The following is a 25810-nucleotide window of genomic DNA, read 5'->3' on the forward strand; positions in this document are numbered from 1 at the left end:
CAGTACTCAAATCTAACTATGCACATGTATGCTTAGCCCAAATATAACAGACTTATACTTGCACAATAAATCATACCTGTCTCTTGCTTTAGTATTTATTAAGTCAGACAGACACTTTTCCAACTCACTTCATTCTCCATTGCCCTTTTTCCCATTTGCTGAGACCTCTGGGGGATATGTAGATAGCACCAACCAGTGGTGCTGATCATGCCTGGGGCTGCACACTGTCTATTAAGAATTTGATAGCATAAGCTTCTTTTAGATCCATTATAAGCACTGTTTTTTTTTCCCCCCAATCTGGTGGCTAGTGCCTTGAACAAACAGCTTAAGTGAAGCATTAGCCAAATTGTGAGATTTAAACTCAGAACAATAAAGGAAATAAATGAAGGCAAAAACATAAACAAAGCAAAAATCTAACTATTACTGAGTTTAAATGGAATGCTTTTTGGCATACACTTTAGCAATTTATCAAACCAATTAGTACTTTTTCTTGTAAGAACTATTTGAATTTTGTGGTGTTTTCTCACAAAAACAAACCAAGAACATAAATCTGATTCCTCTGTACAGGGACTCTGTTTGTATCCTTTCTATTAAGTACCCTCCCCCACATAACACCCCTCCTTTCTGAAACCAATCGTTCTATTCAAGTTTGAGAGTGAATGGACTTGAAATCCATTGAGCCAGAGTATCATGGTAGCAGCTGATTGTTCAAAATTGTAGCCCCTCAAAGTCTCCAGCATTCTTAAGGACTCTTTGGTTTCCCAGTTTTAATCCTACCCTGTGTTCCACTCTAGTATTTTTTAAATTGACAAGATTTAACAAAAAATTGATTTAAAAAAGGAATAAAAGTGTATTTATACATGTGTATATTTATGTGATTGAACATTCACTGTCAATAACATAATGGTCTTTAAAACTGTACTCATGAGATTTGGGGAAATGGTAAGTGTCTGAATTTCAAAATGGAACATAAAGCCCACCCACATTACTAAAGGTGTTTATTATAAAGGTCTGTGGAGTCAAATTCTGATATTAACATTGGTAGATACTCATTAACACACTGTAGTTTAATAAGAATGCTGATCTTGAGGGTTTTTTAATTTGGTGGTGGTGGGGATAACTCTGTGTGTGTATTCCCAAACTATTAATACTCAGTACAATCGATGAGAGACATGATGTATACAAATTCATAAAACATATTTTTGAAACATTTCGTAGAAACTGGATATGATGATGGAGTCATAGATAAAACAATTGTTGTGGTCCCTATGGTGGAGTGCAGTGAACTGGAAGAATGATTTAGATTCTGTTTATTTAATGAGAGGAGACAAGCATGCTCAAGGTGTGACAGCATTCCCACAAAATTTAGACAACTCAATGATATTTCATTTCTCTATGTCACTCTCTTACTGCAGCCTGCAGATGAGCATTTCACAGTGGAATAATACAAAATGAAAGAAGCCATGGGTAACACAGAAACAGTCATCAAACAGTCCTTAAGCCATTTGATGTCACTGAAGCATCCATATGCCTTATCTGCCCTTTTGCAGACAAAGTCCATGCATTCAATTGGATTTAAATATTTCTTTCCATTCTGTAATCTTCTGTCCCTAGATATTGAAAAGGATTATCTATCATGGGGAAAACACTAGCGTAAGGTTGAAAATATATGTTTTCTCAGTGTGTATCAGTGTTGAAATCAGAGTCTGATTAGTCGTGCAATCAGAATTCTACATCCATGTATGTAGGCTTAAGGGAGGTTTAGCCAAATGCCTTCAGAAATCTGAATGTAAACACATTATTATTGATATGTATTATAGAATTTAAATATGCACCCCAAACTCAATTTCATGTAAGTTTTTTATAATTAGGTAAATTACTTGAATTTATACTTTATTTTCTTGCTAAGTCTAACGAGAAGAAACTGATGTTGATACTTAGTTTGTAAGGGAAAGTTTGAATTTCCAGCTCTGTTGAGAAAACATTAGATTCAAATCATAAAAATCAAATATGTTATCTCCAGTACTTACACCTTTTACAGTTATATAGAGAAAACAATGAAAACAATGAATAAAATTGCTACATATATTTTAATGTTGAGTCATGTACTCTGCTTTTAATCTATATGCACTTGGGCTTTTATATATTCTAAATAAGCTCTTATGATTCAGAAAAATTACTTTATGTTTGGTTCTTGGACAAGCCATTAATGCCTTACCATACTCACAGGAAATCATATTCAGCACCATGGGCAGAACAGACCCTCTTCTTTCTGAGCTACAGCTGTTTCCTGAATTATTTTTTTTCCTCCACTCAAGCATCCAGACACACGTCTGTCTCTTAATTACAGAAGAAACTGTTACTAGACATCTTGAATTTTAACATCCTATTTTAAATCGAGAAAAAATGCACTAAAAAGGAAATAGGAAATTTAAGAACATCTGAATGTTCAAAAATTAATATTCCTGATATTATCTAAGGACAAAGGGGCAAACATTCACATTATAAAGAGGGGCAAAATAACGCAGAGGATATAACTGATAAATGATTTACAAATATGAGATAATGGAAGGGAATTAAGACCATTAACAATGGTTGCTAGATGAGGTGGGTGTTGCCATTTTACACACATCAAGGCTCATGGGAGGAAGTTCTATCTACAAGTATTTGAGGAATTTGGTATTATGAATGAGCCAATCACACTAATATCTCAAAAATAATAAGATCAAAATTCTGACCAGGTCTTTATTTTGAGAAGAAATCTAACTACATTTCTGAATGAATGTGTAAAATATTTATTTAATACTTTCTTCATTGTAAGATCAAAAATAACTAATAAGTCTTCAGGAGTTGCCAATATAGAATTTACAGGAACCCACAGATCCTTACAAATACAGATAATTTTACAGGGAAAGAGCAAGGAATGTGTTAAGGAAAATGCCAAATTTTACTTTTCTTTCATTCTTGCTTTCATCCTTTTCTTCTTTCTTGTTCCTTCCTCCCCCATCTCTTCCTTCTTACCTCTCTGTCTGTCTTTCTCTCTTCTTTCCTTTATTTTTTCAAATGTATTCAAAAATAGATAATTTACCTTCTTTCACCGAGTTCTATAATCTCTAAATTTCTGTAAAAATTAGTAGTTTTATACTGTCTCATTATATATATATATATATATATATATATATATATATATATATATATATAACTGAACTCTGAGAATACTGGCCACACATGTAGTAGACATATGTTCTTGCAGGCAAACTGCTCATATGTTCACTATAAAATAAATTTAAAATAGAGTGAAGCCTGGAAATGTGGGTCAATACCGAAGAGTAATCACTGCTCTTGAAGTGGCTACTTTTGATTCAATCATCTTCATCAGCTTTCTCACAATCCCTGTTAATTTAGCTCCAGGCATAACTAACTCAACTGAGCTCTGAGTAAAGCTTCATTCTCAGGAATGCACGCATATACACATACCCACACAGAAATACAAACACACACATATATACACACACACAAACAAACACGAACATTTAATAAACCTTTAAAATAGAATTGCTTTCATGGAGAGTGCTACTTCTAGTAAGAATATTATTGACATATTTAAATACATATTTATGTGTTTTAGTTATAATATTAATAATTACTAGCCATTGATCAGAAAATGCAATGTGAAAGATCCACAAATTGAATTATGACCTATTGTAAGTTCTTTTTTTTTCGTTTTCTTTTTTTTATTAATATCTTTTCTTATTTTATATATCCACCCCAGTCCCCTCTCCCTACCTTCCTCCCATCCCTCCATCCCCCATCCCATTCCCCACCCACTTCCCAGGGAGGGTGAGACCATCCAGGAGAGATCATCAAAATCTGTCAAGTCATTTGGGGTGGGGCCTAGGCCCTCTCTCCTGTCTCTAGGCTAAGGGAGTATCCCTCCATGAGGAATATGCTCCCAAAGTTGTTTTGTGCATCACGGATACATCCTGATCCCACTGTCAGATGTCCCATAGACTGTCAAGACCTTCTAAATGAGACCCACTTTCAGGGAGTCTGGGTTGATCATATGCTGGTACCCAGCTCTCAGACTGGGGGGTTCATGAGTTCCACCTTGTTCAGGTCAGCTGTTTCTGTGGGTTTATGCACCCTGGTCTTGACCCCTTTGCTCATCACTCCTCCCTCTTTGCAACTGGATTCCTGGAGTTTGGCTTAGTGTTTATAGGCTTCTATTTCCATCAGCTACTAGATGAGGGCTCTAGGGTGGCATATAATGTTATCAATCTCATTATCAGAGAAAGGTATTTAAGATAGCCTCTTCACTATTGCTCAGATTGTTAGTTGGGGTCATTCTTGTATGACTCTTGGCATTTCCCTGTTATGAGTAGGTTTTTCTGCCTGACCTGGTCCCAGTGCCACACCAGCCCCAAATAACACACAGAGACTCTGTATTTGATAAAATGCTGTTGGCCAGTTACTAGTTTCTTATCGGCTAGCTCTGTCTTAATTATTAACCCATTTCCATTAATCTAAGTACTTCCACATGCTCTTATCTTACTGGAGAGAGGGGCTGGCATTCTGCACTCTCTATCCTCCATCTGGGATCTCCCTTACTACCTCTTCCTCTTTCCTCCTAGTCTCCTAGTCCCACCTATCTTGATTTCCTATTGGCCAACAGTGCTTTATTCATTAACCAATAAGAGAAACATATTTACAGAATGACATCTCCCATCATTTCCCTGGTGCCAGATTTCTCTTAAAAACTATAGTGCCTCCATTCATTATAGTATCTTGTAGCTGAGTATATGCTTAATGTCATGGAACTTCTGCACCCACCTTCTAAGATCTGATATCCTAAGTAGGCAGCAGTAATTCTAGATTATCTAAGGATTTAAACTAAATCCATTCTGCACACACTATATTAACTGAGCTATGATTCTCATCCCTGATGGATAAAATCTTCTAATTCAAACATTATGATTTTTATAAATACATTTTGTGATAATAATGAATGAATATTATTTGATTGATTAAGTTTTTTCATCCATTACAATTTGTGAGGCACATGTTATTTCATTCTTATGCACTAGAGTGTTATAAACTGTTTATAAAATTTGTAAAGAGAAAAGCAGCTGACACATATCAGGCAAGTTAGGCTTCTCTTACCAAAAGTCTTAGAATGTATATGTCTGAAACAATACCCATCTATCTCTCATAATTGTAGAGGCTAGCTAATCCAAATTCAGGATATTGGAAGACACAATACCTGACAAAGTCTTGCTCTCTATTTCTAAGATGATACCTTTTACTCTATTTGCTGCAGGAAAAGAGATGAAAGAGGATAAACTACTTCTCTCATGCCCTTTTTATAAGGGCACTTGTCCCATTCATGAGGGCAAAGCACTCAGCATAATCACCTCCCAAAGGCCAATCATCCTATTATCATGGCCTTTTGTTGAAGTTCTCTCATGAATCTTAAAAAGACACATACATTCAAACCATGGAAATATTTCTTTTCATCTGTGTTATGACTAAGTTGCTTTAAGGTAATAAAAAATTGAAAAGAAAATACTGATATTATTTTATTATTAAAAACAAAATATTCTCTGGTCTAACATATCCTAACTTGTTTCCCCTTGCTGCACTATTTCCTACCCACAAGCACACACCTCCCACTTACACCAACTCTATTACCCCTCAGTTTCCTTTAAGAAAAGAGCAGGCTTCAAGAGACAATAACCAAACGTGACAAAAATATGATACAAGAAGTCAAGACAAAAGCCTTCAGATCAAGAAGGAACAGACAAAGTGAGTCAGACACACTGGCTTCCACTGTTAGGAGTGCCACAAAGGCAGCAAACTAATAATCACAAAATATACACCTAGTACTTGGTACATACCTTTGCAGACTCCATGCTTGTGCTTCAGTCTCTGTGAGTCCATGTGAGCTCTGCTAGATTGACATAGTAGGCCATGATCTTCTAGTGTCCTCCCTCTCCTCTGATTCCTGTAGTGGCACTTTTCTTTGACAGTAAACTTGTACTGGTGGCCACAATCTATGCATTGTTTCAGGTATTCATACATAACCCCTCATAAGGTAGAGGAGGGGCTGGCTCAAGCTCTTGGGTTGAGGTGAGAGCAACGGAAGGCCAAAGACTGCAGTTTCTGGAGCAGGAAGGTTATTTACTATTATTTGTGTTAGTGTTTCCTTAATAAATACCTAATTATCATTTTTTTCTTGGGTCTGGTGGACTCATTTGAACCCCACCTTTAGATTACTACAATATCCCTTATCCCTCTTCCATGAGGTTCCTTGTAATATGACAGGAGGGACCTAATGGAGGCCTCCAATTTAAAAAATCTCTCTTCACATAATGTCTCATCTGGTTGTAGATTGCTGTACCTGCTCCCATCTGTTTATGGAGGAAGCCTATATGATGCCAACTTGACAAGACACCAATATATGGTGTGAGTATAGTAGAATATCATTAGCAATCATTTCATAACCCTGCCCATACAAACACACACACACACACACACACACACACACACACACACTTGGTCAGTTATGTTGGGTTCTACCTTAGGTATCTCAGCTAGCAAGTGTCTGGATCCTGGTCACCCAGGGATTATAAAAACATGGGCTCCCCCTGGTAGCATGGTCCTCAGGTTAAACCAGACAGTGCTTGACCACTTTTACAAGTCCTGTGTTACCATTATCTCAGTACATTTTGCAGGCAGGAAAGATGGTACGTTAACATGTTTGTGTTTGGGTTTGTGTTCCATTATCTCTTTTGATAGCCTGCAGAGTAGCTTTTTAGGTGAAATAGAGTAGGATGTAGAGATGAGTGCTCCATATAGGCACCAGATTGATCTCTCTATATCCAATTAGCTGTTGGGATACTTTCCTCAGAAATGGGCTCTTTCCCACTTTTCAGGAAGCAATCCTCTGTCTTGGCATAAGCCTGAGTTGTTTAGGGATCTCCTGGCCAATAACTCAACTGAATGTAAACAAATTCCAACATTGCTAGGCTTGCCTGGCTACAAAAGTTGTAAAGTTAAGACTCTATATCCTCAATTACTAGGAGTCCACACTAGGGTTACTCTCAGATTTCAGGAGTTTCCACTGCAGTAGGTTTCCAAACTACCTCTAAATGTCCTCCAATTCTTGCTGACTATCCCCACATTCTCCTTCTCTTTATATTACCCACATCTGATCCCTCCCATTCTTTTCTCCTCATGCCACAATATACCTGCAAAATCTATTCTATTTGACTTCCCAGGGTGATGGGATATACAGGGTGTGTGTGTTGTGTATATATATATATATATATATATATATATATATATATATATGTGTGTGTGTGTGTGTGTGTGTGTGTGTGTGTGTGTGTGTGTGTTTTATACATATATGTTTCTATTAATGGTTGATGAAAAACACTGGTTGTCCAGTAGCTAGGCAGGAAGTAATGGTGTGGCTACCAGATGAGAAGAATTCTGGGGAGCCACCAGAGAGGCATGCCTTATAGACTATATAGGAGTAACAGTTTCAGGTATTCTCCAGTAAGCCAAGACCACATGAAGATACGGAAATAGATTAATAATTAATTGAGAGCTAGCCAATAAGAAGTCTAAGCCATTGGCCAAACAGTTTATAAATAATATAAGCCTCTGTGTGTTTATTTGAGTTCAAGAATCTTCAGGACCAGATGGAAAAGAAACTCCATCTATACCAGGAAGATCTATGTGTTTCCCCAGTGTTATTCTCTTTTACCAACATCTGTAGGACTGTAGATTGTAGCTTAATTACCATTTACTTAACAGCTAATATCCTCTTGCAAGGACATACCATATTTGTCTTTCTGGGCCTGGACTGCCTTACCCATGATGATATTTTTTTCTTGTTGTTTCCATTTGCTTGTTACTATCATGTCATAAAAAAAAAAATTGAGTGATACTGCATTGTGTGACTATACAACATTTTTTTTATACATTCTTCAGTTGTGGGACATCTAGATTTTTTCCACTTTATGGTTATTATGCATGTAATAAATGTAGTTGAGCATGTGTTCTTGTGGTAGGATGGACCATACATTGGATATATAGCCAACAGTGGTATAGCAAGGACTTGATGTAGATTTGATTTGCAACATTCTGAAGAACCACCATATTGATTTCTATAGTAGCTACAGAAATGTGTTCTTCTAACAGCAATGGAGGAGTATTCCCCTTGGTCACCCTCCTTTCCAGCATGAGCTGTCACTTGTGTTACTGACCTTGTAAGATAGAATCTCCAAGTAGTTTTGATTTGCATTTCCATGGTGACCAAGGATATTGAACATTCCTTGAAGTGTTTTTCAACCATTTGAGATTCCTCTTTTGAAACTTTGTCTTTTAGATCTATATCTTATTTTTAAATTGGATTATTTGGTATTTGTGTGTCTAGTTTGACTTCTTTATATATTTTGGACATTAAACTTCTATTGGATGTGGAGTAGTTAAAAATTTTCCCATTTTGTAGTCTGCTGCTTTATCTGATTCAGAATGTCCTTTGCCTTATAGAAGCTTTTCAGTTACATGAGTTTCTGTTTATTAATTGACATTAGTGCCTATACTACAAGAATTTGGTTCAGAAAGCTGTTTCATGTGGCAATGTGTTTGAGGCTATTCCCTGACTTTTCTTCTATCAGGTTTGGTGTGTCAGGTTGTAAGATGAGATATTGATCCACTTGGACTTGAGATTTGTAAAGGGTGGTAAATGTTGATCTATTTCAATTCTTCTACCTCCAGATATCCAGTTAAATGAAGACATACAGTTTGAACAGCACCATTTTTGTTTTTTTTTTTTTTTTTTTTTTATTTTTTTTTTTTATTTTGGGGCCATGTATTTCTGGCCTCTTTATCACAAATCAGGTATCCATGGGTATGTGGATATTTTTTGCAGGGATCTTAAGTTATATTCCATTGATCAAGTTTCTATGTTTATTTTTTATTGCTATAGCTCTATAATAGTGCTTGATATCAGAGATGGTAATACCTCCAGCAATTTTTTATTATTTAGGATTGTTTTAGCTATCCTGGGTCTTGTTTTCCCATATGAATTAGATTGTAGTACTTTCAGTATCTTTAAAAAGTTGTATTGGAATTTGATCAGGAATGAATTCAATCTTATTATTACTTTTTATTTAAATTAAAAACAATCTTATTTCACATGCCAATCACAGGTCCTTCCTCTTTCCATCCTCTACTTACCCCCACCAACTCCACATCCCAGCAACCATCCACTCCTCAGAGAGTGTAAGACCTCCCATGAGATATCATCAAATTCTGTCACATCACTTGGGGCAGGACCTTGGCCTTCCCATGAGTATCTAGTTTGAGAGATTTCCCTTCCATAGGTAATGGGTAACCAAAGCTCATTCATGAACTAGGGATAAATACTGGCTTCACTGCCAGAGGCAGCAGACTACACAGGACCCCCAACTGACACTCATCTTCAGGGAGCCTGGTTCAGTCTTATGCTTATTCCCCTGCTGTCAGACTAGGTTCTGTTAGGTCTGACTTTCTCATGTAAACTATTTTTATGGGTTTCATTAGCATGGTCTTGACCTCTTTGACATCCCTCCTCCCTCTATACAACTGGATTTCAGGGGTTCATCTCAGTGTTTAGCTGTGCATCTCTGCTTCGTGGCCATTTTTACTTTGCTAATCCTACCAATCCATGAGCATAAGATATCTTTCCATCTATTGATATCTTCTTTAATTTCTTCCTTCAAAGGCTTGAAATTGTTAGTACACAAGTCTCTTACTTGGTTATAGTTACCCTAGTTATCTCAAGATATTTTATATTATTTAAGCTATTATGAAGGATGTTGTTTCCCTGATTTCTTTATCAACTTATTTACTATTTGTGTATAGGCAGACTAGAGATTTTTTGGTTTGGTTATTTTTTTTAATTTTAATCTGTCATTGTGCTGATTATGTTTATCATCAGTAGGAGTTTTTGTGTGGGTATTTTAGGGTCATTTATGAAAATAGAGATTTTCAATGACCTCCTTAGCTGCATGTATTCATAATCCTTACTCTTACATTTTCCACAACTAAAGCAAGGTTGTCATCATGATCATTCTTACTTGATAGATTTTATATTTGTAAGTTTTTGAATGTATAGAAAAGTGTCCATGATATAATATTATATAATATATTCATGATTACTATTCCCAAATCTGCTCTGTTCTGCCCATTTGTCTCATCTCCCAGACTGTTTAAGAAGTAGTGATACTTTCATTAGAAAATTAAAATGATATTCCATTGTCTAGATACAGCCCCCAGAGTGAAATACTTAGAAATAAATCACAAAATATGTTTATGGTATAAATATAAAACCACAGAATTTGGAGGAAGCAAAGCAAATAACTAAAACTAAGTATATCCAAAGAAATGCTGTGTACATGGATTAAATGTTAGAATACTTTCAGGTTTTAACTGTGATTTGTAGATTCTTTATAATTGCATTGAAAACCCAATACTTTATACTAGGAATTGTAAAAGAAATATTGTAAATTTATATGAATATGCAAGAGAAACATTACTACAACACAGTGTTCATATTTGGATAACACTATTGGCATTTCTCTATTAGCAGCCAACAAAGTTCCATGTGGCACTTTGAAACCTAGCCAGTAATAAAGGCATTTCAAGGTCAGTACCAGTTGGGTGGAACCATATTCTGTGATAAAATTGTTCTATCTTCAGAAAAAGAGTCCTAATATCAACTTCTGATAGCTAACCAAAAGAATTAGCAAGAACTTTATACTGTTTATAATTTCTGGGATACACTGAGATAAAGATTTTAGGGATGTATGCTACAACTAGCAATAAACCTTTTGTTTGGTAGCCGAAACTTTTAAAGAATGCACTGCTGTCTTTTTCTGAATTCTGCTGCCACTTTTAATCCAAAATAAAGCATCACTATTACTTTACCAAAATCAACATCTTGATTTTGAATGATAAATCTTTCAAAACAATTCAGAAAACATCTCAGAAAATAGAATCCAATATTTATCCAATATTTATCCAATAACATTAAGAACAATTATGCATTAATCATTAATTATGCATCAGAGACACAAAAATAGAAGTTACTTATGCGATTTACCACACACATTTGTAAACAGCTTTAATCTGTTAACTCATAATCCCCATCATGATAGTTCATAACTTGTTTCATATTTTCCTCTTTTTTATTATATTTTTACATTCCAATCCCAGTTCCCTTTCCTTCTTTCCTCCCACTGCCTCTATTCCCCATACCTCCCATCTGGTCCATGAAGGGGGTAAGGCCTCCTATAGGAAATCTACTAAGACTGTCCCATCATCTAGCTGAAGTAGGACCAAGGCACCTCTCTACCCCCACACCATGTATCTAGGCTGGGCAAGGCATCTCTCCATATAAAATGGACTCCACTAAGTCAGTTTTTGCAGGAGTGTTAGGTCTTGAACCCACTGCAGTGGCCTCATATATTGTCTAGTTTGACCTTATCTAGATTTCCCATTTGTCAGACCTGAGTCAGTAATCACTCAATAGCCTGAGTCAGCTGATTCTGTGGCTTTCTCCACCATGGTCTTGACTCTTTTGTTCATATTTTTGCTCCTCCCTCATTTTGATTGTATTCCAGGAGCTTGACCTACTGTTTAGTGGTGGATTTCTGCTTCCACTTCCACCTGCTTCTGGAAGAGGGTTTTAGCTTCTCTGGGGTTATGGATTGAATTTGTTTCATTTTTAATAAAATACAAGCACATATTCTACAAATCATCTTTTGAGTTTACATGTCTATTAATAGCATAGAAGTTAAGACTGGATGTCTGAAAGAAATGGCCATTGGCCCTATGTTCTGAACCATGTGGGATCATGTAAGCTTTGATTTCTAGCCTGAGGAAGCCTGGCTTAATGAGAAATTCAGATAAGTAGGGATGTCAATTATGTTAAATAAATAAACAATCTAATCACTATTTGAAAGAGTTGTAAGACACAGATGCCTAACACAACTCTTAAAACAGCAAAAGAAAAATTAATTAGTAGTCACTATTCATTACATGTTCTTAGTGCAGCTTCACATTTTAGGAATACAGAGGCAAAATTATAGCATTAATAATGGCAATAGTAATGCTGGAATATTTGGTGTCCCTTTGCACATTGAAGTGTAAGCTTAAGTACTTGAAGAATTTAAGGGAGAATATTTTAAAACTTCAACTCTCTGTTATTTATGCACCCTATATAATCTCGATGCCAGTTTAAATTTCTTGATTAAACATTATAAATTCTAAAAAATTTTTTTATAAATATCTCAGCAACTCTTAAATTACTGTGGTAATTTGAAAGAAAATGCCCCCCCAAAAAAGTGGAACTATTATGAGGGATAGACTTGTTGTACAATGTGTGTCAATGTGGTGATGGGTTAATGGGCTTTGAGGTCTTTTTCTCATGCGTCCATCAATGTGAGAGTCAGTTGACATCCTGATGCCCATAAAAATTAACATTCTCAGCTCTAGCACCAGGTCTGACTGCATGCTGCCATGTTTCCCTTCATGATAATAATGGAGTAAGCCTCAGAAACTATGACAGAACTACCCTAAATTACATGATTTCTTTTTTATTCTTTTTAAGAGTTGTTATGGTCATGATGTCTCTTCACAGCCAAAATAAATTCTAAGTAAGACAAATACCTAACTTCAAGAACAGGGAAAAGAAAGTCATTGGATTCATGAAGTTGAAATATCAGTAATATCCTTTGTTACTATCTTTCTACATACAACAAATTTTTTAACAGCCTTGAAATGTCACAAATATATATATTTGCTTAGTTCCTGATTCCTTGATTCATATATCTAAAATAGATTACTTAAATTCTACTTTGAGGTTTTTGTCTTTTTTTTTTGTTGTTGTTGTTTTAAACTTATTTGCTGCTCTTTATTTAATTTGGAGTTAGGATTTGGCATAGTGCATCCCTGATATTCTATAAAAGATTTACACTTTACTTATTTTATTGTAGTTTATATTCATTTTGCTGCTTATATATTATTTTTTATCCCTAGGTTTATTTTGAACCTGTTATGTACTCAAAATTGTCATTAAGCTTCTCATGCTTCTATTGCCCAGATTCTGTGGTTGAAGGTATCTGCCACCATTCTTACATACATAATTTTCTGTTCTTTCAAGTGTAGAGATAGATGAATCTATTCTGTACACCCCACTAAAATATACAAGAGACAGAAGGGTCCATCAAGTTAAAAATAATTACTAACTGTTACCACCATTTCTTTTTAACTTTAAATAACGAACATGCTCTGGACAGCTATTGTAATTAACTATCAACATTGAGAAAGAAAAAAAAAATATCAGTTCCTACCAGACCTTTCCTAGGAAATTAAATATTGCCATGCCTACAAATTGCACAAGCCAAAATTGTTACTGCACTTAATTTTCCATTTCCCATTAACTATTGCATTTAATAAATCACAAATTCTTTTTTATATTCCAGTAAGGATCTCAAGCATCTGTACATTTCCAACTTTGCTTCTGCCACCATGGGAAAGTCACCATCACCTTGTGTTTGGCCCAGGACAATACTAAACTAATAGATTTTTTTTTTAACATTCTTCCACTCTTCACCTTGCTGTGTTCATGAAACAGCCAGAAGAAAGAAAAAAACTCCTCATGTAGCTTATCTGTAGAATAAAATCATACCAGTCTTACCATGAACAAAGGAATCTTCATAATATCTTTCTTTTTCCAGATTCATTTGAAATGTTCTTAATTTCCTCTGAATCTTTGACTCAAAATGTACTTTGCATCCTTTTGTCATGAAAAATAATCGCTGAATTTGAGACATTATGCAAAATATTTCATGTTTGGAAAATTATTTTATATTTACTCTTTGTGTGTATGCTTAATTTATAATACTCAAATCTTTTCAGACAGAACTTCTTTAATCATTTTCTTGATGTTATTCTTTCTGATTTTGCTTCATCATCTTATGTATTGTTTTGCTTTCATGACATAATTTAGTAGTAATGATCTTCCCGATTTGTATCATTGTTTTAATATATATCATCTATCTCTCCTATAAATTCCACCAGGAAAAGGATCTTGCTTGTTCACAATATTATAAAATATTGCCACAAATGTGTATCAGTTGAGTAAATGGACCATCCATGTCTTTTCTTTTGGACATCTGTTGTACCATTAAGCTAGTAAAGAACTATTTATCAGACATGGAACATTATGTATTGCTTTTATTATTAATATCTTATGTTTTCTGAAATTAATAGAATTTTCTTTTTTTCCATGATATCACCAACATTAAACCCACAGCCTAAAAGATTATTGATTCTTAGACAATGATGTGTTTTTAGTTGAGTTTATGTGTTTATTAGTCACACTAACAAAATCCAGGTCAGGAGGAAATAAGAATTTTGGAGATAGGCTTAATTGCTGTCTATGTCATGAACTTATAACTAGGATAGGGGAGTACATGTGTTGTTACTTTTGCCATTGGGGCTGGATCATGTCCTGAAGTGAGAATGTATCATGTGTATTATAAGTTTGTTATCAGAATTCTCAAATCCAACCACTAGATTCTGGTAGTACATAACTGCCCACCCCAAAAGTTTTTACAACAAGACATATCCTTTGTCATTGTCAGTTCTGTGCAGGAGGAAGGTGACTTCTAGTTCCTGATCAACAGTGAAGTAAAAGAAAAAGGTATATAAAACTAAAATTTCTGATCAATGTCATGGGAAAAGAAGAAGAGATGAGATGTCAAAATTTAACTGGTGGGTGGGGGACTGACTCATCCTCTTGAGAATGTATGTTCTTTGTTGGTGTTACTTATGATGGAGCAAGTAAATCTTTGATCTGCAAACCACATTCAGTAAAAGAGAAGGTGTAGGAGAAATTGTCTGGCAGAGCGTTTAACATTAATGCAGAGTCTCAAAAGTGGCAAAGTTCAGTTTGTGAAGAAAGCTGATACAAAGGAACACAAAAAGGCCAAGAAAGTTTGTTCAAGGAAGGTCAGACATGGCACTCAATGACTGTAAGTTATCCTGCAATCAGTGGAAAGAACTCAGAGTCTAAGCAGTAGGTATGGCAATGGAGAATTCCAAACAGAATTTGAGTTTTGCAAACTGTTTTGCTTAAAATTTATTATTGTGAGAAAGGAGAGGAAAATAATTGTGATTTGACCTAGTAAGGTAACCTTAAATATAGGAGAAGGTAAATATAATAGTCAAAATAATCTAGAGGAACAGAATTTATAGAAGTAATACATACATAGAAAGTAGAATATTAGAATAGTTTTCAGGCTGTTCCAACTAGTCCAACTATGTGTTTCCACCAAATGAAAGTTCAGGAATCTAACTGGTGTCTTGTCCATGGGGATGGATGGCTCAGCTGCCCTTTAGTATATGCCAGACATTGGAGAATTCAGTTCTAATGCCAGTGATGGAATGGACATGACAGAGACAGCAAGAGCAAGCAGGCAAACAACAATGGCTCCCTTAGCCTATATGAACTTCATATAGGCTGCTATCAAAAATGTGGTCCAGGTCAAAAGTGGATCATTCCCCCTCAAAAGATCTGAATTAAAATTATATCCTGTCATCTCAGATCTGGATTTAAGAAGAGTGTTTCTGAGGAATATGGTATGTACTCATATATGGATTTTAGACATAGAGCAAAGGATCAGCAGCCTATGATTCACACAGCTAGAGAAGCTAGGAATCAAGGAGGATTCTAAGAGATTCATACAAGTTACCTCACAGAAGGGGAAAGAAACACGATCTCCTGAGCATGGAGTGGGGGGCAGTGAGTAGAGAGAGGGCTAGGAGAAGGAGAAGGGGAGGAAAAGAAAGTACATAGAACTAGGAAGATTGAGTCAGGGGAGGAATAGATGAGAGAGACAGAGAGACAGAAAGACAGAGAGAGAGAGAGAGAGAGAGAGAATAAAATAGGAAGTCATTATAGGTTTCAAGAGAAAAGTGACTCTAGAGAACTGTCCAGAGACCTACAAGACCAGCCCCAAATAACAATTTGAGCAACGATGGAAAGGCTACCATAAATGCCCTTTCCTGATAATGAAATTGATGACTACCTTATCCACCATCATAGAGGCCTCATCTAGTAGCTGATGGAAACAGAAGCAGACACCCACAGCTAAACACTGAGCCGAACTGGAATCTAGATGCAGAGAGGGAGGACAATACCAGGCTGAAGAAACACATAGAAACAGCTGACCTGAATAAGGAGGAGTTAATGGGCCTCCAGACTGATAGCTGGGAATCCAGCATTGGACTGACTCAGACCTCCTCAACATGGGTCTCAGTTTGGAGGCCTGAGCAGTCTAAGGGACCTCTGACAGTGGAACCAGAATGTATCCCTAGTGCACAAAAGGACTTTGGGAGCACATTTCCTATGGAGGGATACTCCCTTAACCTAGAGACAGTAGGGGCGACTAGTGCCTATTTCAAATTACTTTACATATTTAGATGATCCCTCCAGGAAGGAATCACCCTACCTGTGGAGTTGCAGGGGGGGGGTATAGGGAGGGTGGTCTGGGGGAATGGCAGGGTGGTAGAGAGGGAACGACAGAGGGATGGAGAGGGACCTGGGATCAATATGTAAAATAAGAAAAAGAAAGAAAGAAAGAAAAAAGAATAGTGTTCCTACTTCAAAATATTTAATTAAGAAAACAATCCCTCACAGGTGTACCCAACCACATTGACTTTAATTAATTCTAGTAGTGGTCAGGTTAACAATCAAGACAAGCTAGCACATGTAGGGAATGTATATTTGGGTGAATTTATTCATTTGTTTCCATGAAAGTATCATCTAATAGGATAATATTCTAACTTAAGTATGTGAAAGTGATTCTCTGTTATGAGACTTTGGAGAAAAATTTTGGTATTCCTGTCTTCTATTTCATCCTTAATATAGTTCTTGGGTCTATCAAAAGAAATGAATTTTGCAAGCTTCACACACAGATCCTTCATATTGCTATTTGATAGGCTGTTCTCATGTCCTGCTAAAGCTGAACACATATATGATATGTGTCAAGTTTAAGAACAAAGAGCAAGTCAAGCAGAAGATACATGGATTAGAGCTTGAGACCAGAAGCAGGCACAAAAATTGTTCCCTGTTTCCCTTAGCCTTTTCCTGCTTTGAATGCAGTTAATTAACAATATGAACCTAAGCTAATAGCCTTGGCAAGAAGCAATAAAAGCAGTGGGAGGTAGGGAAAGTATTGTTGCTGTTAGAGCTATTCTTGGTTTATAAATAAACCTGCTTATTATAGAAATGCCCATTTGTTGTTTCCCACTTAAGGGTCTGACAGTTCTCATCCTCACCTATTGTTTGCACAGATTTCTAACATATAATCAAACTTAGCATACAAGTCATGTTTTGTTTTCAAACATTAAAATGAACCTGTTAGATTAACAAAGACATTTTAAAAGAATTTGTTGCTTAGATTCACAGGCATATTTAATTGAATGAGCACCACTGAAGATTCCATACCATAATTGTTCTTATTGGCTTGTATTTATCCATATACCACATGGTTACAGAACTGGAATGGACAATAAACACCCCTTATTTTAGAAATATTGGTAAAGACTGTTGCTGTGAGAAGCATGACTGATAATTAAGGAAACACATTCATTTTTTACATTTGTCCAACAATAATTTGTTTTTTGAAAGTTATTTTTCACTTGGCAATGGAACAGGAAAAGGACAGATTAACACAGTGGCCTGGCAGTGGTGGCACATGCCTTTAATCCCAGCACTCAAGCAGCAGAGGCAGGAAGAGCTCTGTGAGTTTGACACCAGTCTGGTCTATAAGAGCTAGTTATAGCACAGCCTCCAAAGCCACAGAGAAACCCTGTCTTGAAAAACAAAACAAAAGACAACAACAACAACAACAATAAAAAGAAAACAAGAAGAAACAAAAGAAAAAAGAAAACAAAAACACGGTGAGGTTTACATATTTTAAAATTTTGAGGAACACAAATATAAACATTGTTTCTCAGGGAAATGAAAGGAACTATAAAAAATATATTTTTAGTGTAAGAGAAAAATCATGGCACACAATAGTAGATTTTCTACAAAAAAACCCAATATTTTTTAAAATGGAAAAGAATATGTAAAACACACTTAAAAATTAAGGAAATAATTAAGTTAGAAGTATCAAGAGTAAAATAATCTTTGAAAATTTCAGATTGTTATCATAAGGAAAATTAACTATTTCTCTACTGCCATCAGTAAGAAACCACAGAAGAGGAGAAAAGCTGCAAACTGATTCAGAACAAAATTTGTTCTATTCAAGGAACATTATATCAGACTTTGTTTTTGTTGTTTGTTGCTGTCTTAGAGGTTAAAACCAGGATCCTGAACATTCTATTCAAGTACTCTTGTATTTACCAATACTATAGTGCATTATTTTTCCTTTTCATTCTGTTTCTTAATGCATTCAATTCTATTAGCTTTGGCTAAAAGTGTAGGCAATAAATTTTAACTATGAATGAGGAAAAGAAAAATATATACCTATGGTTGTACAATTACTAGAAGTTTGTTGGTATGAAACATGAAAGCATAAATTCAAAAACCTGAATATCAGGCCAGTCCTTAAAGCTGAGAAAGTTGACTTCAGTTAGAGTGATTGTTCATGAGATGTTTATAATTCTCATAATCACCTTAGGAGATATATATCAAGCATTGTTTGATGGTGACTTAACTGGGATGGACAAAATTGATTCTTGACTTTAGAAATATTTTTAAAGACTCTTACAGTGTGAACCATGGCTGATACTTTAGGAAATGCATTCATTTTTACATTTGTCTGATAGTCATGTCATGCGTTTTTTTTTAATTTATTATTTTACATGTGGATCCCAGTTCCCTCTCCCTCCCTCCCTCCTTCCCTTCTTCCCTCCCTCCCTTAATTTACCCTCTCTGCCCTCTCATATGCACCCTAACCACCCTCCCCTCCCATCCCCCACCCCAATTCCATATGCAGGGCAATGCCATCCAGTTGGGGTCATGTAGATCTGACAGGTCATGTGAAGTAGGGACTAGGGCTTCTCTCCTGTCTCTATGTTAAGGCAGTATCCCTCCATGGGGGATGTTTTCACAAGGTCCTTTTGTGCACCAGGGATACATCCTGGCTCCACTCTCTCAGGTCCCTTAGACTGCTCAGTCCTTCTGGCTGAGACCCATATTCAGGGGTGCCTGAATCAGTCCCATGCTGGCTTCCCAGCTATCAGTCTAGTGGCCGTTAGCTCCTCCTTGTTCAGGTCAGCTGTCTCTATGTGTTTCTGCAACCTGGTCTTGTCCTCTCCGTCTGCATCTGGGTTCTACTTCGACTCAGTGATTATGTGTGGGTGTTTTCTTGTGTTTCCAACAGGTATTAAATGAGGGCTCCATGGATAAGTTAGTTGTTAATCTCACTATCCAGGAAGGGCATTTATGGTAGCCTTTCCAAGGTTGCTCAAATTGTTAGTTGGCGGCAGTCTTGTGTTTTTTAAAAGTTATCACTTGGCACTGATGTGCCAAGGACAGAATCCTGTTTTTTATTACCATAAGATTTCTCAAAACCTCTAAAATGCCTATGCAATTGTCATCAGTAAAAAGAAGCAGAGACAAGTTATTTAAAATCCAACAGGAATGAAAATGTTTATAGTTAAGTTTTATTTCCAACATTATTCAACAATGCTGGAAATTATTGACTAGCATATGAACTTGACTCCACCAAATTTTTTACTCAAAGGAAGTATTTCCATAAAATATCCCTGAAATGGAAATACTGGACACAGTGTTGGGAAGGACCCCCATGTATAATCATAGAGAGCGAGTTTAGAGATGAGTTTGATAGTTTCTGAGACAGACTCCTTTGCCTTGGACTGAGACTCTCCAAGATCAATGACAACAAAAAGTGTAAAAGTTAAACATTTGTGTGCTCTTTTTCTTAGACTTTGTCCAGAATAATGTTTTCTATGTATCTTCCCCATTAGAACCTTTACTCAAAAAGATGTCGTGCGATATCCCCCCTGCCTGTACCTGTTGCACTGACCGTGCTCATTGAGGCATTGGGACTGGTGTGGGGCATGACCTGGGGGGACTAGGTCTGGGGTGCCAGGCCACAGCTTTCTCTCTTACTTCCTGGTCAGAGACAGAGAGCATCGGAATGTCGCCTTGGGACACGAACCTTCCATGGTTATCTGTTTCTGGTATAAGTGATTTCTCCCCAAATAAACATCTATCACCCTATCGTTTTCCAGATTCTTATTTATTATGATTTATATGTATATGTATATATATATATGTATTTGTATATGTACATGTATATCCAATCTACTTGAGGCTGTGGTATGTAAAGAGGTATTTGTTATCAAAACAGCTTGCCTTATGCAATGTAGGACAGAATCCTGTTTTTATTGCCACAAGACATTTTAAAACCTTTGTAAATCATATGTAGGAGAGGAAAAGACAAATGTTTTAAAATGCAACAGTGATGAGAATGTTTATGGTTAAGTTTTATTCACAATTTATGGCATTTTCTTGCTCTGTATACACCTCGAGGTGCCAATGGAAAAGCTCAACATTCATGAATTAGTCACCACATACCATAAATAATATGCTGTCCTAATAATTAAGTCTTTCTGTCCTCTCTTTCTTAATATTTCACTGCACAATGATGGCTTATTTGACTCCTAAATTTCCCCAAAACAGGCAAATATCAACCTCATAAGTTTCATGGAGCCACCAATGTGCTCATTTCCACATTTGCATAGATCACTATCTTCTGATACTGGTGATCAACCTTCTATAGTGACCTCTGTGACCAATGATTCTTAACACTTACTTCTTTCATTCTCTATAAATAACAATGTCCAGGTTAGCTCACTCCTGAGTAATTATTTGAAGATTATGTTATTTTTTCTATTTCTACAGTATACATGTCTTTTTTTTTTTTTTTTTTTTTTTTTTTTTTTTGACACGTGATCTCATCTTGCCAAAGAAGGCCATGAACTTGCTATGCAGTCTAGGATAACCTAATGTAGGAGAAACTTCATCCAGCCTACCCAAGTCCCAGTAGCCCTGCCCCAGGTGCCCAGGCCAGCCTTTGCTTGTGGAAGGCACTTCCTCTCAGAGCCCAACCCTCCAAGCATGCCTCTTCCCAGAGACTGCTGGTAAAGAGATACATGACTCAGAGACAGCATGAAGATAAGACAAGTCATCAAATAAGCAGCCTGAACCAATAGGACATTGGGAGTGAGTTTAAAGACAGGTCTAACTTCTTTAATAAATGAGTCTGTAGCATGCTCTGAGACTCACTGACTCCCAAAATCTTAGTCATGGGTGCTGCTTCTTTTCACCTCATCCCCTAAGGAGTGTCCAAGCATAATAACCCCTTAACAACCTAAAACTTCTGATTCTCCTATGTCTACCTCCTAAGTGTTGACATTATAGGTATGTGCCATAACAGTTAGTTTCTACTGTTCTGGGGATCATATTCCTGGCTTCATGCATATTGGTAAGCATTCTGTCCATTGAGCTACATCTCATTCCCATATATTAATCTTTATAAAACAACCATTATAATCTTAAGTCTGCTAGGGATTGGTGGATTTCAATAATAGAGGACTTCTTTTAGACATATTGTCATGTGTAATTTCCACATATGAAGTGGTCAGAACTGGAAGTTCAATGTTTGCAAAAGAAGCCTAATGAAATTCATATTTTCTCATTGCCACCAAACACAAGACACTATTTTTTAGTAACCCCATAACCTGTTATAATCCTTGGTGACCTATTTCTCAAATCTAATACTACATACACAACCTTATCAACAGCTTAATGGAACCCTAGGAACTATATTGCTGATGAATCAAGCCTTATAACCCATTGGCCCATTAATACACTTATAATCATTTTTTTATAAAAAAAAATAACCCACCCAAACAACCCTATAACCTTTCTAATGGATTCAGAACCAACCAATTACCTACCATGTTCTCATCTGCATATTTTCCATCACCTTTTAATGAGCTCTAACTGGCTTTGCAAGTTTCAGCATTAACAAAAGCCATTCCCTTCAATTTATGGCCCTTTATTTGATTTTCTTTTAAATATCAAATACTGTACCATTTTAAAAGTCAATTCTTTCCCACTTACCCAATTCTTTATTTTCCCCCCTTGCTTGAGAAAATGGGAATATTTTCCCAAATTTTACTTTGTTATCCTTCTAAAAGAAAATGAAATATGTATAACTGCACATATGTCTGGTTAGGTATCACCACTGCATTTCCATTTTGCATTGAATTTAATAGAGGCTTTCTAATGTGTGAGCAAGGACAGGCCTGGTTAATTTATCTCAATATTGATACCCAGTAGGTGGAAATGACTTTAGCTTATTCCACATGAAATGGTCCTTACACTCAGTCACAATAAAGAACCAAGTGGCTGGGAGGGAGAAAAAGAACAAGGTATAGGAAAAGGGTGTAGAAAAGCAGCAGGAAAAAGAACTGGCAATGAAAAGGAAAGAGAGGAGGAGAAAGAGCAGTCTAAAAGAAAGAAGTCTATCTTGAATTTGCATCACAATTTTATTTTCCACAATTTTGGATAAAGGCTTGTGCTTTTACTTATGTCTGTGGAGGGTAACCATGTGTCAATTGTTCTCTGCATTCACTGGGAGAGCTTTTCCTAGTGTTTTCCTAGTGTATAGCTATAGCTGCTACACAAATACTATGGTATATGTATGTTTGATACCAGAAATGTCTTTGTTACTATTATATGGGCTAGATGTCCAAGGTCAAAGAGTCTGAAAGTTCTCCAGATGTGAGTTTTGTTGTATCATGCAGACAGACACCAACATGCTGTGTTGCTACATGGTAGAATGCAGATGCTCAGGTCGCAAATGAACCCTCATTTCATCCTGTGAACACTATTTTCTAAACTTTAGATAATTATGTCCCCAAGTCCTCACTTTCAAATTCCTAAAACATTGAATGTTCAGGCTTTAGCATAATTATTTGGGCTGGAGAATAGCTTTTAGTTCAAAAGTTAAGTCCATATTACTGCGGCTCTCTGCACCTGGGAGAAATAATTTTTATTTTTCTAGCCCCAAGTCACATCTTTAATTTACTACCATATTTTTCATTACTTTAAGATTTATTTTTCTGGAAAGAGTAGACGTGAATAAATGTAAATATTTGATTGCTTGATTACATAAAAACTGACTTATATTAAATTGCATAACAAAGCTCAGCCAGGCATCAACTATTTAGCAAGGGGCTCTGTGCCAGTTTGAACACTCAATACCCTACAATGAAGACACTTTGATCCTGCCATTTTGTCATGGTATATCCTGGTTCTCAAATGATCACCTCTTGGAAAGAGGACTCTCAATTGAGGAACTGCCTCAGGCTTGTGGACTTGACCGGCCTTTAGGGGTAGATTCCTAACATATTGTTGAGATAGGAGGACCCAACCAAATGTGAGCAGTACCAACACTATGTAGGTGAGCTTGTGCTGTGAAAAGTATCTGAATCTGAGCTGAGATACAAGCCAATAATAACTACTCTGTGGTTTCTTTTTTATTAATTAGTTTTATATTTAAATAAAATTCTTATTTTAATTCTAATCTCTGTTCCTTCTACTGCATGCTCTCCCATTTCCTCCACCATCTCCCCATCCCACCCCCAACCCACTCCTCAATGGAGATGAGGTCTGAAGCCTATGCCTAGAGTCTGGCATTGGCTTCCCTTAGTGATAGACTGTGATTGTTAAGTTGAAAACAATCCTTTCCTCTCAAATTGCTTTTAGTCATGGTACCTCTTCCAGTGATAAAAGAGGAACAAAAAAAAAAAAAAAAAAAAAAAATAAAAAATAAAAAAAAAAAAAAAAAAAACCTCGAGAATCTGGTTTTTAATGAGACAGCTAATCATCTGAGAATATATGAAATTTTCTCCGGATCCTAAAAGTATCAGAAGCAAGATTCAAATTCCATGCTCCTGAATTCAGCAGCCAGGTTCTTTCTCTCATAGCACATGGAAGTGAAGACGATTCCCTCTGGAGACATCATCTTACTTTTTCTCCAATTCCTTACAGTTACATGAGAAACCTGAAGCTAAAGAAGAGAATTGATTTGCCCTGGGCTTAATACAAACATCTGTGACTAGCTCACAGAAATAGAATTGTGGAAGAGGATGATTGCCTTGTAAACAGATCACCCTAACCTTTCAGACTGACTCTGTCATGAGCACAACAATAAGGGAGAGTGGATGCTCCATCACCAATTCCCCTGCAAATGACTGTCCTAGCAATGATTCATTGAGGCATAGCCTCCTGGAGAAGAATACAGTCCATCATGATGTCCCATCCATATCATATTTACAGCCATGAAACCTCACATATCAAAATTAGCATTTATGTAAATGATCAGACCATTCCTTCAGGCCTGCTGTGTCCTTTTAATAAGGCCATTCCTCAATTATGAGTAAATATCAGTCATTGTTTTTCCAAAATCTCATCCTTCTTCTTACAGTGACTGTTCTGAGAGATTATGTTTTCCTTCCGTCACAAGGAGGTCCATCAACATAAGATGGTTCTTTAGTCTTTGACAAGGAGAACAACATTGTGATTCTTTTTTATTATATCTTACATGTGGAAAATAACAGAGATACTTCTGAGAACAAAGTTACTAGTATTTTTATGAGTAGTGTGTGTATATACATATGTGCAGGATGATGTATTTGCACATATGCCTATGAAAGTATTGTATTTACATCTTATGTCTCTAACTATCATTCATCCTCTACCTAATCTTTTGAGACAGAGTCTCTCTCACTGTCCCCACAGCTCACTGTTAGGCAGGCAACCTGATCAGCAAGCTCTGGGTATCTATCAGTCTCTTCTACTCAGTGCCATAGTTTCAGATGTGCACAAGTACATCCAGATTTTAGAAGAGACCTAGGGATACCAACTCAGGGTATTGTGCACATGCAAAAGATAAGTGAGCTATACTCTCCACCTCCTAAATGTATTTAAATTCATGAGTACGTATTAAGACCGAGAAGGAAACCCTACAAGTAAGACTTTGCTATACAAGCAGAAGTACTTGAGGTCATTCCTTAACACTAACATTAAAAATATAATCTAATATCTTGGTACATGTTTTTAATCCTAGCATTGTAGATATAGAGGCCTGTGGACCTTTTGGGCTCACTGGTCACCTGGCCTAGATTTTGTCTCACAAATATAGATTTCCACAACTGAAGGATGACACTCCAGGATGCCTTCTGGCATTATGACCTCCAAGTATACATATGCAAAAACACTTGCATGTATATACATACACACAAGCTACAACCATGTACATATGAACATGGAGAAACAGACTCACACACATATTTTATATCTTTCACTACATCTTGAGTGCTCCAACTGTATATTCTCTGCTAAGAGATTCACAAGATGGAAAGTTTTAGTCTGATGAGTTAAGAAATTATCATTCCCCATTGAGAGATACTCTCTCAGCCCAGATACACAGGGAAGAGCCTAGGTCCTCCCCCAAATTATGTGATAGACTTTGATCATCCTTCCTGGGGAGTTATGGGGGGTTCAGTAGGGTGCATGGGAGGATGGGAGGGGGATGGAACTTGGATTGATGTATAAAATAAGATTGTTTCTAAATTTTAAAAAGAAATTAAGTTATCCCTAGTTACTTCATTTGTCCATACATTTGCTCAGAGATACCTTTAA

Source organism: Phodopus roborovskii, unplaced genomic scaffold (assembly GCF_943737965.1).
Source record: "Phodopus roborovskii unplaced genomic scaffold, PHOROB, whole genome shotgun sequence".
Taxonomy (NCBI): domain Eukaryota; kingdom Metazoa; phylum Chordata; class Mammalia; order Rodentia; family Cricetidae; genus Phodopus; species Phodopus roborovskii.